Genomic DNA, 20,595 nt, shown 5'->3' with positions numbered 1-20,595 from the left:
TAGATCTCTCATTTTCAGAGACTGGTTGTTTAAATAAGATCTTGAAAAACTCAGAGCCTGGTTATGTATGACATCTTCTTAGAGTCTGATTCCAAAACTATAGACACAATCATTGTTCATGACTTTCAGAGTGATAGATATAATTATTTTTCATAACTTTCAGAGTCAGAGGCCAATCAAAGTTCATGATATCCTGAAAAACGAAAACATTCCTAACAGAAACAAAAGTTTATATTGGGTTAGAAAATGTGAGCAGTTTTATTTCAGGAATTTGATTATTAATCATCAAAATATTAACTCCAGGTTTACTTCCCCTTTTTATCATAATAAAAAAGTTAATAGAATGTTGTGAAATTAAAGACTTCATTGATAATGAAAAAGAGTACAAGGAAACAAAGAAAAATACAAAGACACTTTCTAGACTTCAAGTACATCAAAGCTTTCATCAAACAAAACATCTTCATCTGCAAACTCTTCTTGGCGAAGAATTTTAATAACATCAGCAGCTTCAAATAGAGCTGAAAAAACACGCCCATAAGGAATGAAGTAGTTTTGGCCGTTTCTAGAAGCTAAAATGTATTCTTTAAGATTGAAAATGATAGCTAACAAATTGAATGGTATGCATTCTTGATGATAGCACATATGAAACCTATCCCTAGAAGACATGAATTGAGACATTCTCCACGAGGATGAATGTTGGTAAGGATAAACTTAAACCATATTCTAGAAAGAGGTTTCAAAGTGTCTGGATGGTTGAGAGCACGCCTTGTGGAAATGCTCATATTTTTTGGAACAATGGTGGTATTCAAGTGATCAAAACTTCGATGATCAACAGAGTCAAGCTTAGATGGACACTCAATAGTTTCAGCAATGAAGGATTGAGTGATAACAAAGGGAATACCATATAGATATGAAGTGATACAGTTTCCGTCACTGCTAACAGATAGATAAACTCAAAAGGTTTTTACAACATTAAGATAGATGGGACCACGAAGTATTGCAGCATACCCTTTCCAACCCTAATTTTCCAAACAGACGTTGATGTGAGTGTTATCATTCACACTGCTGAGACGTATCTCACAAATAACTTCAAGTTTATCTTTATTTCCTAGAAATGTTTGAATAGCCATAGGAAGAAAGAATTCCTACAGAACAAAAAAAAAGGCAGGAAAAACAAAGATTGAAAAATTGAGAAGAGACCTTCAAATATGACCGATATAAATAGTCAAGGAACAACAACAGGAGAAGCGATGGAGTTACTATAGAGTATTTATTTGCAAGATTCTCAAGACACTTAATGTCAAATAAAGCATAGAAAATCTTTTTGAAAATGACCAAGAATCAGAGGAGTGGATAAAAGATTGTATTAATGATGAGTCAATTCCAAGAAACTAAAACACAATTCTCGAGTGGCACTAGGTAGGATTAATGATTAGTATAACCAAGGTTACACGCATTAACCATGCCAGGTGACACGTTTTCATTTTCCACTTACTAAAGACGCTTCTGACCAAAACACCTTCTAATAATTGAGGTTTTGAATAAATGAAATTAACCAAATTATTTTTGTTTAAATCAGAATCGTATTTCCTTAGATTCTAACTAAACACATTAATTTGTGATGAAGTCTTATTCTGGACAAAAGTCCATTTTTAGATGCTTCAGAATGAATAGAAATCTATCTTCAAATTGATTCTTCATCTATAACATCTGAGTGCTGCACAAAGAAGCTGAGATGTATTCTGCTTCAGTTGTTGAAAGAGCAACTGTTGATTTCCTCTTGCTTGACCATGAGATCATATTATTTCCTAGAAACTGACAGTTTCCAGAAGTGCCCTTTCTCTCTATTCTGACTCAAGCGTAATCTGCATTAGAGAAACCAGAAAGAGTATATTTGATGTTTTCTCATACACCAAGCCAAGGATAGTTATTCCTTTCTGATACCTTAGAATCCTCTTAATAGTAGTTAGATGAGATTCTCTAGGATCAGATTGGAATCTAGCACATAAATGAACACTGAATAAAATATCAGACCTAGAAGCATTTAGATATAGAAGAGAGCCTATCATACCATAATATAGCTTTTGACATACCTTTCTAATCACCTCTTCTTTCTCCAGAATGCATGTTGGATGCATTAAAGTCTTTGCTAACTTGCAATCAAGCACGTTGAACTTTTTCAGAAGTTCTTTAGTGTACTTGCTCTGATGAATGTAAGTAGCTTCTGATCTTTGGTCCATTTGAATTCCCAGAAAGAATTTTAATTCTCCCATCATGCTCATTTCAAACTCAGCCTGCATCATCTTAGAAAATTCCTTGCAAATAGAGGGATTAGCATAATTCAAAATAATATCATCAACATACATTTGAACTATGAGAATGTCATTTTTGAACATTTTACATAAGAGTGTAGTGTCAACCATTCCTCTGTACAATTTGTTTTCTAAAAGAAAACTACTCAATCTGTCATACTGTAATACGGTGAACTGACTTTAAAGAAATTTCGTGGTAAGCAAGAGTCGCCACCGACTATTATTTTATCCAATTTATAGAAAGGCTAAAAGAACAGAAAAAAAACCTTTTTGAAAGAGATTGAGTTCGAGGGGTAATTTATACAAAGGGAAGGTTTAAGGCACCCTTTGCACCCATGGTTTTCCATGGGCTCTTAATTGCTTAGCTCATTTGTTTTCAAAAGTTTAGAAATGTATAGAAAAAGCATTTGAATAAGGACTTTAGCTTGTAAATAAGCGTAGCCTTTTTGAAGGTTTTTGATAAAAGGGTAAAACAGATTTAAACCAGAGCAAGCAATTAGGAGGTAATTACCCTTAAAATAAAAACAAGGTTCTTTTAGCCTTTCAGGGCTATCCATACCATAAGAGGGTAGGAAGTCCTTTTATTGGAGGTTGAAGGGTCATCGAAGTTATCGTTCGCCATAAGACTGTCCCTACCATGTAGAGGTAGGTAGTCTTTAGGGAAGGATAGAATAGTCATTTTAGGTAACCAATGAGGACACCTCAGCCATCTAAAGGGACTAGCATCATCATATCATAGGCAACCTCGAGGGACGAGATCATATAACCGAAGGCAACATCGAAGGGACTTATCATCTTTAGTGATGAGAATGAACTGAGAGCAACATTTGCTGAGGCATCCTCGTATCCGAGGGACTTGACTATTCTGTGCTAAACAAGGCAACAAGGCAGCAAATAACAAGGCAACAGGCAACAAGAGGGGTTACCTTTAAAGGTGTGAGGGTGCACAATCATGTGATTCAATTCAATTATATTATCTTATAATTAATTATTCTAAATTCAATTCAAGGTTTTCACGCCCTAAATTACTAACCACGCAGTTAATCAGCAAATAAAGCAGCAAAATTAAATCCTAATTACTATTACAACCTCGGAGCAGTTACATAATAAGGCAAAACAAGTTTGTGGGCAAACCACAAAAAATAAATAATTAAATAGATGATAAGTTTAGGGTTACCACAAGGTTTGAGCTTTAATCGATCTGGTTAACCCTAAAAATTAGGCACGAAGAAGAGAAATGTTAGTGCATTACAGATTCATTGACTATTGGTACAAACCCTATTTTAACCCAAAAAGGCAAATAAAAAATAAAATGATGTTAACCAAACCCTAAAAGGTTAACGAAATCAAAAGTTTGATTAAATATATAAACCAAAACAAAACCTAATAATTATAGGGTTAAACCTAATATTTTAATTAATTAAACGTATAAACAAATAAAATTAAAATTAAAGGATTATAAAGAAAATCGAGTTTTCGATTAAATATAAATAATTATAAAAATATTATATAAACACTAATTTGTTAAAATAAATAAATAAGAAAAAGAAATCATAATATAAAGGAAAAAAGAAAAAGAATAAAAGGGATTTGTGTAATTAAAAATAAAAAAAATTAGAAAACTTAGCTTTGGATCTGGTGTGTCGCATGGCTGAGGGAGCATGATACACCTGCGTGTCTAGGCTCGTTAGATCTGGAAACAACACGATCTGAAGGATGGAATCTGAAAGTGCATGACGTGCGTGTGGAACTAGGCACACCGGATCCTTCTGGGCATTGGAAAGGGAACGCGCGCTTTCCTATTTGAACCTGACCAATCAGGTGATGCCACCCTATCATCTCCTTCGTTGCAACCGTCCCCTTAGGTTTTACCTACGGGCAAAGCGTTGCTATAGCCTTTACCTACGAATTTTGTCCGTAGCTACAACACCTGCACACTCAAAAATACTCTACAAGCAATTTAAACTGCAAGTTAGACCATGGACGGACTCGTCACGTTCCCATGAACACAGACATGTCCCTAGTTTCAATCAATTTTGCCTATTTCACGAAGCCCCAATTTGGGAGCTTTGAACCCTAGCAATGGCAGATTCGTATACTTGTGTGCTTCAGGGTGTTTTGATAGCTTTTGAATGGCTGGGATCGATCAATGTGAACCAGGGAACACGTTGAGATGCTTTGTATGATCTGAATTAGCTTGAAACTTGGTCTGCACCTTCCTTGAATGCCACGGTTTTTTGAAGTTCACCAAGGGTTATGATGGCTGCCCAAAAAACGTCCTAGTGATCAGGAAAGCTTATGCTCTTATAGGAGAGTGATTTTAGGTTAAAAACCTGGACCAAATCCTCTTGAATCAATTCCTTGAAATTTGATTTCAATATGATTTTAAAGTTTCTATTTTTGTCAAATTTCATATCCAATCTTCACCAAATTTGTTTGCACTAAATTACATGAAAAATATGTTATTTAATTGACTAAATTTGATTGGAAATCAAATCCAAATCAACTCTTTTCTATAATTCCTTGAATATTTGATTTTAATTGCTTTTTAAATGAATAAAAATTCATATAAAATAAAATAAATCACATAATTTCGTGGCTATTAGATTTTAGGCTCTTGGATACTTGGGAAACAAGTTTGGACTTTAAAAAGTTGGGCCTCTTTGCAAGAAAATCCATTTTGAGGCCTTTTATTTCACATTTTTCTTCTCAAAATTGTCCAACTTTGACAAGACATATCTCCCTCAATTTTTAAGATATGGAAGAGTTTTAGGACTTTTTGGAAACCTCAAGATGTCCTCTATAAGACACTTTGGAAGATTTTTTCCTTTTGAGGATTTTATCTTGATGATATGGGCTTTGACAAAAAACTGCTTTTGGTTGACTTTCAAAAAAAGAACTGTAATGTTTTGATCCATATCTCTCAAATGAAGCATTTTTGGACTTGGCTTGTGAGAGACAAAGTTGTAGAGAATTCAATTTCCTTCTAAATTAGCTTTGGATGGGAAATTTCTGATGTTCCATGTGAAAGTTATGGCTGGTCAAAGTTTAGTTGACTTAAAGTCAAAAAGCCCTAATTTAGAAACTTTAGGTTTTGCTGATTTCTGAACTTTCCTTGATGAATCATGATCAATCCTTGATCAAATGATGAATTATACTTCAAAATGAGGATGTTGACCAAAAATCAGGAATTTTGACTGTACTTTGACCATAGTTGACTTTTAGGTCAAACTAGTCGACTGTTGACTTTCTGATCATTTAACTGAGCAATCCTTAGAATTGAAGCTTGTACTTTGTCATAGAAATAGTTTGAAGCATCATAGGCTATATGAAATCCATTGGAGACTTTGATTCGTTGATTTTCTTTAGGGAATTCAAAACCCTAGTTCATTGAGCCATTGTTTAGGAGGATGTGTCTTTGAGCCTTGAACTTTGGTATGAGCTTGAACGGGAGAAATGAGATGGGCAAATTTTGGGGTATGACACATACCAAGCTTTGGGAGCTTGTTTCGGACCATAGAAGGATTTCTTAAGTTTATAAACAACATTTGGTTCCTTAGAACTTTCAAACCCAATAGGTTGTTTGACATATACTTCTTTAGATACGTAACCATTCAGAAATACACTTTTAACATCCATTTGATAATGAATGATGTTATGATTAACATAAAAAGATACTAATAAACGAATTGCTTCTAACTTAGAGACTAGAGCAAATTTTTATGTATAATCGATTCCTTCATATTGAATATAACCTTGTGCAACCAGTCGTGCCTTATTTTCGACAACTTCACCTTTCTTGTTCAGCTTGTTTCTGAACACCAATCTGGTTTCAATGACATGGGCGCCTTTAGGTTTCTGAACAAGATCCCAAACATTATTCTTTGTGAATTGGTTCAGCTGTTCTTCCATTTCCAGAATCCAGTCGTTGTCTAGAAGGGCTTCTTCAATAGATACTGGCTCAATCAGAGACACTAATCCAAGAAGAGTTTCTTCAGATGGCTTGAATGCTGATCTAGTTCTGACAGGAGTATCATTGTTTCCCATAATTAGTTCTTCAGGATGTGAAGTGGTAAGTATGTTCTTCTTCTGTTGTGGAGGATCAGAATGGACAACACTTTTTCAGCTACTGTGCTTTTGATTCTTTAGCTTCTGATTCCTTCTCTTTGGGTTCTACAAAGGTTATCTCCAAATCTGCAAACTTTTCAACTAGCTTTGACATTTCAGGGTCAAGCTTATCGTTGAATATGACATGAATTGATTCTTCCACAATTCGTGTTTTTGTGTTATAGATTTTGTATCCTTTTAAACATTTAGAGTATCCTAACAACAAACTCTTATGTGCTTTGGAATCAAATTTACTCAGATTCTCTTTAGTGTTTAACATAAAACATGCACATCCAAATGGATGGAAATATTAAATGTTGGGCTTTCTATTCTTCCACAATCCATATGGTGTCTTTCCCAAAATAGGTCTTATGGAAGTCCTATTTTGAACATAACAGACTGTATTTACCACTTTTGCCTAGAAGTGCTTAGCCATGTCAATTTATTGGATCATGGTGCGAGCCATCTCTTGTAAGGTTCTATTTTTCCTCTCTAAAACACCATTCCATTGTGGAGTTCTAGGAAAAGAGAAATCATGTGAAATACCATTCAAGTCAAATAGACTTTCAAAGTTTTTGTTCTCAAATTCTCCACTGTGATCTCTTCTAACTTTGACTACTTTGTAGTTCATCTCATTTTGCACTTGGGAACAGAAGGTAGAAAACACATAATGTGACTCGTCCTTGTGTCTTAAGAATTTTACCCATGTCCATCTGCTACAGTCGTCAACAATGACTAGTCCATATTTCTTTCCATTGATAGAAACAGTTTTCACTGGTCCAAATAGATCAATGTGAAGAAGTTCTAATGGTCTAGGGGTAGAAACAATTTTCTTAGCTTTGAAAGAGGTTTTTGTAAACTTGCCTTTCTGACATGCTTCACAAAGAGCGTCTGAGGAAAAATTCACATTTGGCAGACCTCTGACTAATCCAAGCTTGTTTAGTTGAAATATCTTTCTCATACTAACATGACCCAGACGTCTATGCCAGACCCATTTCTATTCATTAATAGAAAGAAGACACTTTACATTTTGATCTTCCAAATCAGACAACCTTATTTTGTAAATATTGTTCTTCCTCTTACCATTGAATAGAACTGAGCCATCCTTTTGACTAACAGCTTTACAGATCTTTTGATTAAAAATGACGTCATAACCATTGTCACTAATTTGACTAATTGACAATAAGTTATGCATCATTCCCTTAACTAAAAGTAAATTATTAATACAAGGAAGCTCACCATTACCTATGGTTCTGGAGCCAATAATCTTTCCTTTCTAAGTACCTCCGAAATTGACGAAGCCTCTAGGCTTAAGTTCCAAACTTTGGAACATATGCCTTTCTCCCGTCATGTATCGCGAGCATCCACTATCCAGGTACCTTTATTGGTGTCTTAGTGGAGCCATTAAGGATATTTGCAACATAAATAATCCCATCCTTAGGTACCCCATTTTTTTGGGTCCTCTCTTGTTAGCAGTTCCAAAGGTTCAGTTACCTTTGGATTGTTCCTTCTGTGTATGTTATTGCGATGTGATAATATCACAATTAATCTTTTTTAGAACATTCTAGTTCGGTGCCAGAAAGCACGGAATTTTCAGATAGAGGTTTTGGTATAATAAACAGAGTCTCTTCAATTTTCTTTGATGGTCCTTTGTACCCCAGGCCTCTGCTACCATTTATGCTAACACCATAATCATTGAAGCTATTTTGCTTCTATCTATTCTTTTAGCTAAAAAATGTTGAAAGACTTTATCGTATCTGATTACTTCGTCAATAACAGATGCTATAGACGAGATTTCTTCTTCTAATTTAGAAACTTTACTTTTAAGAACGAAATTTGATTTTTCAAAGACAAATAATTATTCAGATTTATCTCGATCATCCTCAGTTGGTTTCTCAGAAGTAACTACAAAACTCTTTTTCAAAATTTTGTATTTACTAATCAGAAGATGATATCTTTTCATTAGTTCAGAAAAACGAGATTCAAGTTTAGAACGTGAAAGAGAAGAAAGTACCTCTTGTTCATCATCAGAGTTTGACTCATTGTCAGTTGTCAGCTCACTTTCTGAAATGACTTTCATTGTGCTAGCTTCCTCCATGACTACCATGTTGGCTTGTTCTTCATCAGAATTTTCTTCTCGTGAATCAGACTCATCCCATATTGTCGTGAGACCCTTCTTGGTTTTGAGTGCTTTCTTTGGCTTCTTGTCTTTATCAAGCTTTGGACAATCATACTTGTAGTGTCCATGCTCCTTGCACTCATAACATATAACTTCCTTTCCAGAAGCTCTCTTTTGACCAGATGATAATTCACTTATATCCTTTGATCTTCTTGATCCTTGGAACTTTCGCTTTCTATGTTTCCATAGTTGATTCAATCTTTTGGATAACAGAGACATTTCATCTTCGCTTGAGTCTTTTTCTTCTGATTCTTCTTCTGCTTGGAAATCCTTTTTCTTTTCAGACTTAGACTTTAAAGCCACAAATTTTCTTTTCCTCTGAGGTTCATCTTCTTGAAGCTCAATCTCGTGATTTCTTAAAGAACTCATTAGTTCCTCAAGACTAGTGTTGTTCAAATCCTTTGACATTTTCAAAACAGTTACCATTGGTCTCCAATTCTTAGGCAGACTTCTGATAATCTTCTTAACATGATCTGATGTAGAATAACCTTTGTTCAGAACCTTAAGTCCTGCGACAAGCATCTGAAATCTTGAAAACATTGTTTCCACATATTCATCTTCTTCCATTTTGAAGGCTTTATATTTCTGGATTAGTGCAAGAGCCTTTGGCTCGTTAACTTGAGTCTTGCCTTCATGAGTCATCTTGAGAGAATCAAATATAGAATTTGCAGTCTCTTTGTCAGTGATCTTCTCATGGTCAATAAGAGAAATAGCAGATAACAAGATAGATTCGGCTTTGTAATGATTCTTGTAAGCCTTCTTCTGGTCATCAGTCATTGCACCTCTTGCAATTTTGACACCATTTGCATCTACTTGATAACTGTAGCCATCAGCTAACAGATCCCAGAGATCAAAGTCAAAAGCCATGAAGTACGTATCGCTTCTATCCTTCCAATAGTAAAAATTTCCTCCATCAAACATAGGAGGTTTAGAACTATAGTGATCTTTATCCTTATTATAAACAGTAACATTGTTGGAAGGGGAACTTTAGGACTCAACCATTGTTTTTCACACAACCTAGATCGATACTGACCAATATCAAGTGCCTGATAAAGATTCAAACCCTTTATCACCATTTAGAAACGGAGCTATGATGCCAACTGAAGGTGTGAAAAACACTAGAAATGGGGGGTTTGAATAGGATTTTAAAAAAAACAAAGCTTTTTATAAAAAACAACTCCCCTTCTTAAAACCATAAATTCTTTACTCTTGATAATAACAATAAGATACAGAAAGGAAAGAACAAGGTATTTTTATATTAGTTCACTTGAAAAATATCAAGCTAGTCCAGTCCACCCGTGAAGGTGATTTCGCCTCTCTCAATCGAGGTCTTAATACACTATAACCAAACAGGTTACAAATGCACGGGCAACGCCGGTGACTAATAATACAATGCACAAGCAACCACAAGTGGTTAACAACCTTGCACAAGCAACCGCTTGTGACTAACCTTCCACGGGCAACCACTAGTGACTAACAACTTTGCACAAGCAACCGCTTGTGATTAACCTTGCACGGGAAACCGCCGATGAATAACCTTGCACAAGCAACCGTTTGTGACTAACAACCTTTAATACTATCTAGTCCTAAACTTCTCAAGACTATTGACCAACAAGTCTCTTGAGGAACAATCAAACAACCATTTGAATCAGATTTTGTTTACATTAATATGCTTCTACACAAGATGGCTGTAAACTATACTTTTCAAATCTTAGACTTTAAGAAAAAATTAAGCTTTGAAAAATCTTATTAGAATGGATATGATCGTGAATTGGCAACTTCTTCTTTGAGTCTTCAAGCCCTTATATAACCAATAAAATAATATATCCATTAGATGGCAGTTCTGGAACTTCTAGAAGTTTGGCGGCTTGAATGTAGTGGGAGACAATATACTATGCAACGTTCGTCCTTACAGATTAGCGGAACAAAACATTCGTCTGTACCTTGTACCTTCTACTACGTAATGTTATCTTCTATTCTTCTTGAACTTCAGAGGCTCACAACATGAGTTGGAAGAACAGAACATATGCTTTGGGTCTTCAAAACTTTAAGTCTTAAGAATCTTCAGAACCATGTCTTCCGAGTCTTCAGTACTTGGTCTTCAGAACCCTTTGTCTTCAGAAACATGAGTCTTCATAACTTCAACTCTTCACAGTCTTCAGAACCACGTCTTCAAAGACTTCAGCAGTTGGTCTTCAAAATTGGTTTCTTCAGACTTTGTATCAAAGTTTCACCATCATAGTCTCCTGAGGTTGGTTCTACTGTTCATCAGAACATGTGTAGCGCGGAAACATAACTTGGTACCTTATGATGTTTTGGCCACGCCTTTTCAGCATAATCAGAACCTGTTTGTTAAATACTCAAAATAACAAACGTTAGTATACCAAAATCGTCCATACAAGAATACTCATTGTTATCATCAAAACTCAGAGACATATTGCAGAAACAAATCTTGTTCTAACAAGAAGAAATGGAGATATCTCTCATTTTATGGTGTGTTTGAAACTAAATGGAAGACCTCTATTTATAGTCCAAGAAATAGGTCATTTTAGGAAATAATCCAAGGCAAAAACAAATGACCTATTCGATTAGGAACATGAAATAACTGATTATTACTGTCCAAATGGGATGGTTTGTATCGAGATTCATTACATTAATTAACAAAGTGTCATAATCAATTATATACTTAATTTTACATACTCTAATCGATTAGGAATTTATTCTTGATAAGGAAGTTCAAAAACTTGTTTTAATCGATCGTACAGTTCCCAATTCAACTAGCTAGGTTCCAAAAACTTATTTGGTTAGTTTATTTGAAAAAAAATGTTTCAAATATAGTTTTTAGTGTCTTTGTGATTTAGCCAAAATGCTTCAAAAAAATGAACTAGAGTTTTTACACTACTCCGATCACTTAGAAGGATATGATCAAACAATCTTTCACACTTCCTCTATTTCACACTCTGAAGCTTCAAGTCCTTTTTTAGGATATACGAATATTATAAGCACTTAACTTGAATCTGCTTTAGGATTAAATTTTAGATATATTTAGATCAGTCACCATCATTAGAGAGAGATGTAGAGATATCACTGGTGATCATAAACCCAAATTGTTTAGCTTAATTAGGGGGAATATTGTTTGAAGATTCTCTGATTATTGCATGCATTTTGCTAAAATATACTGAGGAAGATCATGTTGGAAGAGATGCTAGCTGACTTAGTATTCATACTTCAACATGTTGAACAAGATGTCATGACATCCTGGCATGACATCCTGTCTGCAGAAGCTGATCTGGCAAGTGGATCAGGCGGTTTTATTTGCTACAAGAATATTTAATTCAACTCAGAATATTCGAAGAAATCAATCAACTGGTATTTTTGCCAAGATGGTTTCAATCAGAAGACTTACACGCTGTCTATTATTGGAGACATTATAGGAAAGATTGGATTGAAGATCTAATTTCTTGGAGAACAAGTAGCAGAATTTTTGGCAGCCTCACTGTTGTGATTTGAAGTCCAGTCCAGAAAAAGACATATTTATAAATAGAAGGGTTGTAACCTAGTTTAGATGTGGAACTAATATTGTTTGATTTATGGTTTAGGAATCCTTATTTTTCTACGTGTTTCATATGTGTACATTCACAAACCTTTAAGTGTTGAATGTTGTTTTGATCTTTGAAGCTTTTAAGCAAGGAGAGTATTTGCATCCTCGTAAGCTTTTAACCATCGAGGAGTAGTTTGTTCTGGAAGAGTATCTTCTGGTTATTTTTCTTTGGTTTTTATTTTTTTCACAGGGATTGTGATTGGAAGGGATTTGAGGAGGGCCTCATACCTAGGCGAGTCTTAGGTAGAAGTCATAGGAAGGGTAGTGATTAAGGTAGAAGGGTAAACTTGGACTGTTTAACTTTGAATTGATACTATCGGATATTGATTTCATCCTGGCTTGGTATTCCCCAGAGTATGAAGGATTGTTCCGAACTAGGTAAACATATCGCTGTGTTGTTTACTTTCTGCACGTTTATTTTTACTATTATTATTCTTGTTCATAACTAAGATATCGTGTCGTGACATCTCATTCGACATCACATATCTGATAATAGAATTTCATTGTTATTATAATTGATTGACTAATTTTTGTTGGAAACGTGTTTAAAAAATGTTGTGATGTGTTGTGTGACATAATGGCACACCTAGTGCTCAGAATGTGTTAAATGACCATTTCAACATTTAGTTAGCAAATATGTTCCAGTTGAGTTCGTTTAGAAGATTCAGTAGATAACTTTTGGAAGAAGTTTGTTTATCCATATCAGTTTTGAAAAGATTTTATTAAATCGTAACTATGGATGAAGAAGAAATAATTTGATATAATTTAATTAAAATATTTGGATTTTTTATCAAAGAAGATTTGTTTAGGTGTGCTTTGTAGAAATGATTTAATTGGATATTGATTTGAAGGAAGATATAGTTCAATTTTATTTTGTCATAGACTTTTCTTAAATTTTTACAACAAGATATTGATTGAAGATGTAATTAATTAATTATTCCATAGTGATATTTATTTGGATTTGTTTTAATTACAAGATTTTGATTTGTATTCAATGAGAAGGTTTTCAATATCTATTGAAGATGATTTAAAGTACGTTTTAGTTTGGGGAGAGTTTTTGTTCTGAATCCTTTACTTGAGTCTAGAATTATTATTTATATCAAGTAAAGTAAATATTATATTTGTTTAATGAAGATTCAGAATTGATGGTATGAAGATTCACGTAAAGCAAGGTGTTAAGTACAATGTCCTAGATATCATGTCTCTGACTGTTTGCAAGGAGCGCAAGATAAATTGTAATATATCTCTTTCTTTTAATATTTGTTTCCTTTTCTGTTATATTAGAGATATATTGTATAAAGTTAATTAGATTTAAGATTTATTAATTAGTATACAAATTATTTATATATAAATAGACATATTATAAATCAGTTTTACATATTCAATATATTCTCTTTATTTTTCTCTTTCCACTAAAAATATTTCACGTAATAACATCTTCTAATAATAAAGTCCTAACCAAAAGGAAAAACATAAACTGTCTTAATAAAATATAAACCTTCTTTATCTTAGTCCCACCACCCACCACAAGGTGTCCACCACACACAAAACGTTTGTTCAACTTATACTGCCATTAATACTCTTTCAAATGTGAAATGTAAATTCGAGACAATAATAACATCCAGTTCTAATACAAAATTCTAATGTACCACAATTTCAAAGTGAATAACACAAAGGGATATATTACAAATTAAAATTAAAATACAAACCATAATTACTACACATTTTCCAAACCAAAAAAAAAATTACAACCTTGACATACATCTTCATAACTTCAAATTTTCAGCAACCATATCAAGCATAATCCATAAATTATACACTCAACTCTCATAGATTTTACAAACAATATGGATTGTTTACAAACCATAGATAATGTAATAATTTAGACAATTTGTAAATAAATTAATTTATTAATATTATGTGTAAATAATGTAATGAGTTTTTTTTAACTTGTTTTAGGTATTTTTTATTTTCAGTTTTGGGTTGGTTTTTGGCTTATTTTCAATTCGTTTTGAGTTCAGTTATGATTCGGTTCTAAAACTATTTGTCCATAATAGTTGGTTCACTAACCAAACATAAAGGTTTGATTATTTTAAATTCAGTTCTTTGATTCAATCGATTAATTTTTTAAATTTTTTTAACACTATCCAAATGGATAGAAAGAGAATTTCCCCTTGAAAAAGACATAAGTCACCCAGGGAACACTACGCCAAAATTGATATTTTGTATCGCTTAATTTAATAGCACTTTTAACGAAAGTGCTATTAAAAAGGAGACAAAAAGATTTATAATAGCACTTTATGATCGGACGCTATTATAGAATGCTGACAATATATTTTCGATAGCACTTTGTGGAAAAATGCTATTATTAAACTTAATTAAGATAGCGCTTTCTTTAAAACGCTATTACTAAACTTTATTAAGATAGAGCATTCTTTAAAACGCTTTTAATATTCTTCACTAAAATAGGGCCCTTTGTAAAACGCTACTAATATTCTTCAACCTTTTTTTTTTGTAAAAAAAATAGTTTTCAATAAATAGCGCTTTCCTATGAAACGCTACTAATACTTCAACTTTATTTTTGTAAAAAAAATAGTTTTATTTAAATAGCGCTTTTCTATGAAACGCTACTAATAAAATAAAAAAATTAAAAAGGGCACTTTTTTCATTTTGACGCATAACATTGGGGGAAATTTTCATGTTGCCTCCAAAAACCTTATCTCCAAACTCTTCGATCCGCTAAACTTTTCATATTGCTCCAAAAACCTTATCTTCAAACCATTCTCTCACGTCAATTTCAATTTTCTACTGAGCCGTCGAACCCTATTCACGCCGTCAAACCCTATTCACGCTGTCAAACACTTTTTCCAATCGTCAAACCCAATCGCACACACCACCAGAAGAAGGATCAAGCTACCAGAGACCGTACCGGAGTTGAAGTCTTCGTCGGAATCTTCGAAGGTAGGTTACAAATTCTTCTTTATTTTGAGCTTTTTTCACTTGCAATCATATTTGGTTCTGTTTGAATCGGAAATTTAGAAACATAGGGATGTTTTATTTGTGTGATTTCTTTGATTTGTGCGAAAGGACGGTTTTATTCTTGTGCGATTTCTTCTGGATTTGTCTAACGACTTGTGTTTTCAAAGTTGTGTGCTGTATGATGATTATTAGTATTATTATTATCCCACTTAGTTTCTACCGTATGATGATGATGATTTTCCATCAATCCTCCCCAAGAAAATTTTTTGTTTTGCAAGTTTAATGTATTGTTATCACTTTACATCATCGATATAGAATTGTTGCAGCAATAGGAATTAGGAAGAAACATAGTATTGCTATCACAGAGGAATATTGAGAGAATTATCGCGTAACTCATCTGAATCGGATAATTCCCCATCAAATCCAAATTCTGAGTGTTCGAACTCATGAACCTGTCAATGAAGAACTCTTTGTTGCAGGAGCCTTCCATTTCTAGTGCGTAATCTTTCGGTGAAATTGAAGACGATGTTCTCTGATCATAGCTAGAACCCCCATCTGATTTAGAACTCTCTGATTTCAAAAGGTTCAGTTCATTCGACGATAATAACACTAACTCCGACGCTTTCTCTTGACTCTTCGAATTCGCCTCTCCATTATTCTCAACCTCAGACAATGGCTTATGAGTTACAGTATCTATACCTTTTTGACTTATGGTCCCATTCCTATGGTATTTGACTTTTATTCCACTACTAGAAATCCTAAGCTCCTTAATAGATGTCAGGATAGGTAACTCCTTTGGATTGAACCCTCGAGATTAAGCCGCTTAAGATTGTGAGGAGGCCCAATTGATAGGTCAAGTGTTTGAATTCTTGTACTGCTTAAATCCAAGTTTTCAATTAAATCCGAGGAGACGCTAAATTCCTCAAGACATGTGCAGCCATTGATACAAATATTTTCCAAAAAACTTTAAATGTTTCCGACCTTTAACGCCCCTAAGCTGTGTACACCCATCAAATACATTATTCAATCCTCCTAACACGACTTTGGACCATAACAGTTCATACTTTGTAGGTACTAAATTCTATTTGTAGGTACTAAATTCTTATACTTAATAATTTCATACTACTCAAATATATAGTTTACATGATGCAGGTTTAGAGCCACTAATACTTGCATCAAACTATGTAACCAGAAATTCATATGTAACACAATTACATGTTTCTGACAAAAAGAATTTGGGAAAAGAATGTAAATATGGTCATAATTTCTTTTGTTAAAAAATCCAGCCAAGGTAAGTGAATATCAGGGATGATCTTTAAGGATATCACTAGATCAAAAGAGTTAACAATGGTAGGTAACTTCCAGAAAACAATTATCATTGTTGGATTTCCTGGCCCATGTTCTCCCATGATACAAAAGCTTTTTCTGAAAAATAAACCTATTGTTCTGGTTTAAGGAAGACATTTGTTGTTATTCAGACTAACAGCATTGGTAATTGTCAATCTATTTGTTTTTGGAATGATACACAACTCAGACAATAGTTTTTATGGTATTATTTGGATTGTTTGTTCTTGTAAAAACAAACTTCAGAAGAAGAGAGACAAGACATTGGTCCTACGGACATATTATTTGAGGCTCTAAATCTCCCAAACTATTCTGGGCGTGTTAGGAGTTACGGTTTTGGGGTATGTTCTAAGGACATATTTCCACACCAAATTCGCCCCACACAAATGGACTTTCAAAAATTGTATGGCTTTTGCAACACACTCAAAAGTAGATTGGAGGTGCTAGAGAGAGAGAAGCTGGAGAGAGATAAGTTGGATAGAGAAAAGATAGAGAGGAAAAAAACTAAAGAAGTGGTTGAGAAAGAACAACCTGAAAAGTGGCACAGAGCTTGCAACAACTTGAAAAAGTGGCAGAAAGTCAACAACTTGAAAAAGTGGCAGAAAGGCAACAACCTGAACAAGTGTCAAAGAACTTGAAACAACGTGAAAAAGGGACACAAAGGCAAGAACCAAGTGATAAAGGTTCTTGCAACCTTGGATCATTTGGAAATATTCTCGAGGTAAATGATTTCTTTAAATAATTTGTATTACAGGAACTTTTATAATTTGTATTATATGTTACAAAGTTATCTGGCATATAATTAATACATCTTTTGTTGAAGATCATTATGAATTGATCATATTTCATACATACCTTACAAGTTGCTACTGCCGGATAATTAACTTCAAACTAATATTAAGTATGCAATTTCTAAGCATTGTCTTAAAAGATGTTATGTTCATATTGAGAAAAGAATTAAGGAAAGAGCTTACAGTTTCTCAATGATGGTTACTTTGTTTTATTAATGTTTAGAATTCATATATGTTTGTTTTGTAAATAATGATATTAATGTTTTTATTCATATCTCTTTGTTTTAGGGTCTCTTTCCTGTTAATATATATTTATCATCGCTGAGTCGGTGTTTGGTTGCTCGTGGCAAACTATATAACACCAAAGGTAACACAGTGCACGGCATGACGTTACCACCTGGATATGTCAAGGTTAATATCGAAGTTGCTATTGTGCCAAATGCTCCATTGCCGATATCTGTTGATGGTGGAGATGTATCGATGGTTTGTCATGCAATAGGAACAATTGTGCCATGGCCAATGAAACTTCTTGAATTTGTTGCTGAATGTGAAAAGGTAAATTACCTATTATCAACTTGCTTGATCGCAATTTTGTTTTATTATTTGATCACTAACCTTAATTAATACAACGTTTTAGAATCCTGATCAATCCCAAAACAAAGCTAAGAATACCCAACGAAGTGTTGATTCTGTTTCATCACCTAACAAAAGCAACAAAAAATCCAAAATTGAAGAGTCTCCTAGAGTTGGCGGTTCAACCGGTCTTGTAAATTTACCTTTCCTTGATATGTATGTGAAAAAGATGATGAGGGTTTGATCTTTAGTTCAAATAAAAATGGAGGAAAGTATATTTGGTGAGGAGTTTTTAGAGCATCTACGTGTAGAGAATATAAAATAGATTCTTAATCACAACTGGTTAAGTGCCTCTACTATCACTGTATTTGCCAGGTACCTATATAATTACAAATGTTCTCTAATCTGACAAATATATTAATATCAATTGTTGACAAATATATTAATACCAATTGTTGTCATTCATTTCTAGCTATTTGTATGACAAGTTTATTAGTCCAAATGGATTAATAAATAAGTTCTCCTTCATATCCCCAAATGTATCACGGGAGGATAATATAGGAAATGTTGTAGCAAAAATACTCTTGAAAGATGAGGAGTACTTCAAGGATAAGATGATTCTTGCACCTTGCAATCTAGGGTGAGAATTCTATTCAAAATGTTATTAAATTTACGAGAACAAACTATATATTCAATGTAAATTTTTATTGCAATATTCAAATGTTGGGTACAGGAAACATTGGGTGTTACTTGTTATCAATCTTGATGCTGAGGTGATATATTACATGGACCCGTTGAATGGTGAGTCAACAAAGCATCAAAATTTAAAAACCAAGTTTGAGAAGTGAGTATAGACTCTTTTAATTTAACATTTATATAAGTATTCTTAGTTATAATAATGACTCATTTGAAGTTAATTTCATTTTGTTAGTGCGTTGCAAATTTATCGTGCTAATAGTAATTCTAAAGTACCTAAAGTCTCCAAGTCAAAGAAAATTTCATGGTCAAAAATTCGGGTATGTCCAAATTAATGTTTTTTTTAAACAACTATGTAGAATAAAAGTAATATATGAAAAAAAAAATTTGCAGTGTCCCCGTCAAATTAATGGCATTGACTGTGGATATTTTGTGATGCGATTTATGAAAGAGGTCATCATGGAAAATGAAATTATGATCCCCGTAAATGTACGTGATTTTAGTTGTTATTAATTTGTAAATTAATGTGATTAAATTCTAATAAAATTGTTGATGTTTTTATATTTGAAGTACTTTCCTGACCACAAATGCCGTACCTACTCTAACAATAAGTTAACTGAAGTCAAGGAGGATTGGGCTACCTATATGGTGGATGATGTGTTTGGTGAGTTTTTTAAAGCCTACAATTAATATTTCCTAAAATATTTACAAAATGTTACGGAAGATAAGTATAGAGTGTTGTATTCAAATGTGAGATTTACAATTTAAAAACATGTTGAAATATAACTTACTTATTTCCTGCATTATCCTTATTAATTTTAATATTAGTACTGTCATTCCAGGAAGTGAAATATTATATCTCCTTTTATGCATGACAAGGGCAATTATATTGTTGGCATAATACATGACATACATACATTTGATACCTCACTGAGTTTATATTTTCATGATGAGGCTGTAATACATGACATACATACATTTGATATTGTTATTTATATGAATATATATTTAGGTTTTGGTTTTTTGATTATTGCACAAAACATAATTAATATTCTTTCTATGATACAGGAAAACAAGAAGCAATTATTTTGCCTAGCTAGCAAAGTGATTCGATGTCTGGGTTCGGAAGTGCTTTGGTTCGCGAAGTGATCACTACTTGATGTTGTTTTGTTGTCATTTCTTGATTTTTAGATGTTTTTTCTTTAGTGTAGAATATGTTGTACTTTTTGTTTGGAATTTAGTTTGATGCACTTGGACCAAATTAATAACTTGTGGCAAAAGTTTTAGCTTAATTTCATTGAGATCAATGTTGAATCTGGTTTGTTATATCATTTATCACTATTATGTAGTGTAGATTGATCTATATACATAGATACAGTTCCTTCCATATTTTTTAATTAATTATATGGCAATGGTAGATATGGTTTCACAAATTTGTTCTTGAATAAGTGGTTATATTTTATTTTCAAATATTTTAGTTGATTAATCATTTTTTTAATGAATTCTTATGTCATAAAATGCAAATGCCATATAAATAGACCAAAAGAATGATTTTGTAAAAAAAAAAAATTTGTGCTAGAATAGCGCTTTTTATAGGAAGTGCTGTTAATGAGACATGCTATAATAGCACTTTTATGGAAAAGCGCTATCAAAATTGTGCCTTATAATAGCAATTTGTCTGAAAGTGCTATCAAAATCAAAGCAAAAGACAAATTATAAAGCGCTAAATGTCTATTCTTGTAGCGCTTTCGAAAGAATGCTATTAAATACTGATACTATAATAGCGCTTTTAAAAAAATGCTATTAATTACTGTTACTATAATAGCGCTTTTAAAAAAAACGCTATTAATTACCGTTACTATATAATAGCGCTTTTAAATAGAAATATTTATAATATCGCCGAGCGCTATAAAAAAAAACTATTATATATAGCTTTTTTGTAGTAGTGGCAACACCAAATTCCACTCTTACTATCTAAAAATTCTATATCACATTGAAACCCCCACCTCACAC

General features: G+C 33.2%; 1 pseudogene; it reads left to right on the top strand.

Annotated features, from left to right (window-relative positions):
• Window positions 1–15,071: 15,071 nt before the first annotated feature.
• On the top strand, window positions 15,072–19,272 carry LOC131613623 (uncharacterized; annotated as a pseudogene).
• Window positions 19,273–20,595: the final 1,323 nt, after the last annotated feature.

This window comes from Vicia villosa, linkage group LG6, assembly GCF_029867415.1.
Source record: "Vicia villosa cultivar HV-30 ecotype Madison, WI linkage group LG6, Vvil1.0, whole genome shotgun sequence".
Lineage (NCBI taxonomy): Eukaryota > Viridiplantae > Streptophyta > Magnoliopsida > Fabales > Fabaceae > Vicia > Vicia villosa.
This window is presented reverse-complemented; position numbering and strand designations above follow the sequence as displayed.